We start from the raw sequence: 6,000 nt of genomic DNA on the forward strand, positions 1-6,000 counted from the left end.
ACATTAACAGGAGAAACAATACACAATCACCTCATCTTGAAGACTGAAGTAATATAACATGGATAAATTTAATAGTGATGACAAGAGGCTCAGCTCTAAGTTGGTTGTTTTGGTTTTTTTCCCCTGCTGTTTTAGAACACTTTTCCTTGTCTGGAGCACTCTGATGGAGGCAATCTTGAGCTGTAGAGCATGCTGCCTGATGGAAACTATGAGCAGGTCAGTGGCTGTAACTTTGCAAGATACCAAGCAATGCCACCATCAAACGAGATGGATGGTTTCAGGCAGGGCAAAGCACAGGATGGTGCAAGAGAAAGACTTGTTTGCTGCTCTGAAGCAGCATATTCCTGGCATGCATATTCATAGCCAATGATTGAGCTGCCAAACCCTGTTCTGACACCCTTGCCCTGAATGGCCAACCAGCTGGGGCAACACCTGTAAACCTGGCAGCAGTATCAATACCTCTGAAAGGAGTGTTGGGTTGAACCTCCTAGTGGGATACCTGTAGATGATAAAAAAACAGATGGCTGTGCCATCTGAATCTCAAGCCTGCTGAGTATTGACATGGCCATTGGCCTGGCCAAAGTCCTTGAACAACAGCAGAACAGAGCTGGAAAAGCAAGAAGCACCACAAGAATCTGCATTTTGACTAACCTTCCATGGTAACTCTGTATTCTTCATGCAAAACCAGATCTGTATTGGTTGATCACATGTTGCTTGTGAGCTACCATTCCTATGGAAAAAAGACAAATGCACTTGTGAGAGAGACAGGAATATCCCATTTCTCTGGATAAAGCACTGAAAAGATTTGAACTGCAATTCCTTGTTCAGCTCTAGTCAGCACATTCAAAAAAAGGAATTCTAGCTACAACAAAACCAGATAGAAACTCTAAGGATGTTTAGGGAACCTCAGAGCTGTTATTTGAGAGTAGAAAAATAAAAATTGGCTTGTTTGGTTTATCAAAATAAATCCGATACAACATACTATTATGCTCTCCAAATATTTTGAGTGAGGCTAAAACAAGCAGGGGAGCAAAAAGAGCTATTAAAGGGTGTCTTGGTTTAACCCCAGCTGGCAACTAAACACCACACAGCTGCTCACTCACCTCCTTCACAGTGGGATGTGGGAGAGAATCAGAAGGGTAAAAGTGAGAAAACTCATGGAATGAGATAAAGACAGTTTAATAGGTAAAGCAAAAGCCGTGCACGCAAGCAAAGCAAAACAAGGAATTCATTCACTACTTCCCATCAGCAGGTGGGTGTTCAGCCACCTCCAGGAAAGCAGAGCTCCATCACATGTAACAGTTACTTGGGAAGACGAACATCCCCCGCTTCCTTCTTCCCCCAGCTCTATATACTGAGCATGACATCATATGGTCTGGAATATCCCTTTGGTCAGTTGGGGTCAGCTGTCCCAGCTGTGTCCCCTCCCAACTTCTTGTGCACCCCCAGGCTACCTGCTGGTGGGGTAGTGTGAGAAGCAGAAAAGGCCTTGACTCTGTGTAAGCATTGCTCAGCAATAACTAAAACATCCCTGTGTTATCAACACTGTTTTCAGCACAAATCCAAAACATAGCCCCATACTAGCTACTATGAAGAAAATTAACTCTATTCCAGCCAAAACCAGCACAAAAGGCAAAAGAATAAATGGGTATAAACTTGCTATATTTTTTCCTGGCACTCCAAAGGCTGTTGATCTTCAAGGAGCTGGTATCTTCAAGAGTAGCCTTCTAAAATAAGTACTGGGTGCAAAAGAAACAATGACTGAAAAGTAATCACAGGACTCAGATGGCAGCCATCACTGCCTCCATGTGGGAGAGGCGAAGGTAGCTGGAAGAATGGAGACATCCTTTCTCCAGCGGCTGGCAGCCTGCAGACACCACTTCCTCCAAGGCTCTGGGCTGGGGTACTACTACTGTTCCCTTACATCAGCTGCCGTTTGGTTTAATACCAGATGAGTGTAAATTTCAAAATCCCTAAGGAAACCAAGGATGTTTATTCCCTTTGAAGATGAGGGAGCCAGCACCTCACACTTTCCTCATGTCTCATACATTGCTGCTATTCTGTGTCTCTTCCTTCCTCCTACTCTTTTATGCCTTTTCCTTGCCCTCCTTTCTCCTGTCTAATCACAAATCTCCCTCCACACACACATGCTTCTTTCAGTGAGTGAGATCACTTCATCATTTTCCCTTGCAGGATCTGTGTTTAATTTATAAATGAAGTAGAGAAAAGATGGGAAGAGAATAAATGGCATCCTCTTCCCTGAGCACAAGGTTTATGTCTGAATTTTCATCAGTCTAGAAAAATCTTCACTGTCCTATCAGGTGGTCCTGGAGGGATTCTGGAGGAATTTAAATTCACCAGCTTTCTCCCAGAATAGATGAAGAAACTTGTTGCCTTATATTCAAGTAAATGTGGTACTCTGAAACTAGGACTAGATTTGCTTTTGAAAGCAACTGTATGACATAATTCCCTGAGATGCCTTATGGTCCAATATTTCTAACTGTCCTGTTGCCAGTGAATGCTAGGTTTTGGGCACCCACTTCCAACATCTCATTCTCTTACCACCAGAAATAGATCACATATCTCCTACACAGCTCTGTGGCACTACACTCCTAGAGGAATTTTTTAAAGATACTGAGCCCTGAGTAATGCTTTAATTTCTTAGTCAGGTTTATTAGTGGCTGCAATTTCCTCCTGTGTTTTTTCTGACCATAGAGAAAGAACAGTTTATGCCAGTAGACTGATTATGTCAGCTTGTCATTTCTAAGTACTCTGAGTTTATTTAGATACATTACTCAGCTTTGCTTCCCAAAATCCTTGCAGATATTTTTGCAGTTTCAGCTGAAGATGCTGAAAATATTGTAAAAAACAGAGTATTTTTTACTTATGAGTTTTAGAATGTAGCAATAATGGCATTGTGGATCTGAAACCTCTCCAACAGCGTTCCTTTCTTGGCAAAACTGTATTTACACACAGAGTCTTCTTTTCTAGTGTGTCCTCTGTGGATCACATCTGAGAAACCACATACTTATAAAAAAGCTTTTTCAGTCATATTTACATTATCGACAATATGGTCTGTGTTTTCAGAAAGAGTAAGTCATAGCAATATGGCATTTTTCTTTTTGATCACTCCTGCCAAACAAGACCAAGTTGATTTCTAGTAGAACTCCTAACAAATTCCAAACATCACCCATGTTTTCTGTATCTGTTCTTCCTATTATTCCTATATTTGAAATAATAGGTTAATATTTTTATGATCATTTCTCAGGGTCTGAAAGCTTGTAGTATATTAAGTACTCATTCACTAAGGAATATGATTGCCTTAGAATAAGTAGCTTCTGGTTTTAGCAGTTCTTTCCTACTTTTTTTTAAAAAAAATTCTTGTAGACATTCTAACAATAGAATCTCTCTGAATATTTGAAGAAACTGCTTAATTTTCTGCCTGAGTTTTCCTTCTTAGAGATGAGCTTTTTTGAGACTTTCAAAGAGTCATATTTGGAGAAAATTATGCTGTATTTCTGTAAATCCTTCCATAAAGAACATCTGGGACTTCCAACTGATTTCCACAGAGTTTCCATGCACCTGGACTTCAGCTGCTGCTGAGAATGAAGTCCTAGCATACACATAATTTTTTGTCTGTATGAGAAAATTTTGCCCAAGCTTCCTTTGAAAAGCACTAACATCTTCATGCTGTGAAGCAGAAAATGGAAATTTGGCCATAAACATTCTGAATATCTTTTTTTTTTTCCACTTTTAGTCATCTTCTGTTTCTCTGGCAGGTTGGTCCAGTTTACACCAGGCTAAACTTTGAAAAAACAATGACTTTTCACACACACTTGGGAATTTTACCTACAAATCTCTAAAGATTGCTCTAGTGCCATTCTACAGCTCAGGCTTAAGAGAGAAGATGACTTTGAGACTGGGACCAGCTTGACAAAAAGTCAGACCAGCTTCTGACATTATGGGAAAAGAGTCAGAAGTCCAAGTGGAAACCATGACTAAGGGCCAGAGAGACAAATGGCAGATAAAGGAGTGAGAACCAGTGAATCAAGAATGAAATAGAGATCAGATAAAGACCCAGGGCTAAAATCCAGTGAGAGAAGCTTGAAAAAGGCAACAGGCAGGGAAACTGATTGAATGAAAAACTAGGATGGGGAGAATCTAAGGTATAGGGTAGAAGGGAGGCTTCAGACTGATAGGGCAATGAATAGAGATGTCTGATGTTTAGAAGCTGGAACTGGCAAGTCAAAGATAAGAATACAGACCTGAGGAGTTGTCCTGTCCCACTTGGTGGGCTCGGGGGAGGTGATCTTTCAGATAGTCTGTTGCCACACACAGGAGTCACGACAATGACTCAGGAGGGACAGGGAAAATTTCAACACCCCGTTTTACTCGGCAAATCCCAGGGCAAGAGTCACAACAATGGCTCCTAAATGCTCGAAATATGTTTTATTTAACATTGACTTATAAACACAAGTGTGGCTAAATTTGGCGTAGCAGATATTTCGAATAAAAAATTTGACACCTAACAGCTGTAGCAAAATATTCCTAACAACAAGGTAGGAGGAAGAGAAGAGATAAGAGAGAGAGAAGAAAGAGAAAAAAGGAAAGGTAAGTATCACCACCCTTGGATCCAGTGAAGAAAGAGTCTCGATAGTAGCTATCTGGATTCCTCAGGCTGCGGACTCACGCCTGGGGGTTGGTCTCCCCCCACCTTTTATACCCTTGTTAGAGAGCCCTTTGCACATGTGTTGTGGGATTTTTCTCAAAAGTTCTTGAGGAGGGAGTGGGGGGTGGGTTGCTGATGCTCCCTTATGCCATTTAACTTGTTTATACAACTTCCGTGGTAAGGGCCCATGGCAAAACTCCAAACCTGTGACAAAATGTCCAAAGCACAACCACTAGACAACTTCCCAGAAAGACAATCGCCAGAAAGCCTCTTTGAGGCACAACTGCTAGAAAGCCTCCCAGAAACAGTTCACTACCCCACCTCCACAGGGCATGTCCTGTTTCGGCTGCTTGTGGCTACCTGCTTGGTTGTTTGAGACAAAATGGTTGCCAGTCTCTCACAGTCTCGCGGTCCCTCACAGGAGTCAAAAGAGGAGAGAATAAAACAGGGTATGATAGAGGGGGCAGAACTGTTCAAATCTGATGGGTGAAACTGGATGGGGAAGTGTGCTCAGCAAGGCAAGCATTTCCTCTAGATGCAGGTAAAGGACCCAGCGTGTCAATTCCTCTGCTGTCAGAACACAGCAGTGAAACCCACAGGATTAATCTGCATTTCACCTGTGTGCAGTGCTGTGTAACAGTGGTAAATTGTAAATTGTACTGGTTATTCTGAATAGTCGAGTAACAACATGACTCCATCCTGCTGGTGGCCCATGTGGGACCATATGATGCCACAGGGTTGGATTTGTCTTTTATGGTTCAGATTTTTTAAGGACATTCAGAGATTGCACTTAAAGGTTGTATCATTAGGCTCTCAAGGGTTAGAAATTCCACAACTGAGGATGTGTTGCAAATATTCTGGTAAAGAAATTAAAATTTAATCACATAAAAGAGTTTGGTTTGATTAAGAAGAAGAAAATTGTGAAGCATAAGTATGGGAGTGTTAAGTTTGAAATGTAGTCATAGGAACTTAGGAACTTTAGAAAATGTACTATGTGTAACCATTAGAATTCAAGTATTGTCTGAAATCAGTTATCCACAGAAACTTTGACAAAGATTTGTTGATTTGTAGTGTTTTGTTTTAGGAAACTAAGGAAACTGTTATGGACACCAGTTTGCTGCTTGGAAACCCCTTACCCTTCCCACCTCGATCTAATTATTGAGGATTCTAATCAGTAGAGTTCAGTGAGATTAACCAATGATTGTTTTAACATAAGAATATTAATAAGATTGTGTGACTGAAGGACCAATTATTAGAAAGGTTACATTTAAGAATAGACATAATATGCATTTTTATGTAAACTAATATAGATGATGGTGAGAATCGTACTG

This window comes from Haliaeetus albicilla, chromosome W (genome assembly GCF_947461875.1).
Source record: "Haliaeetus albicilla chromosome W, bHalAlb1.1, whole genome shotgun sequence".
Taxonomy (NCBI): Eukaryota; Metazoa; Chordata; class Aves; order Accipitriformes; family Accipitridae; genus Haliaeetus; species Haliaeetus albicilla.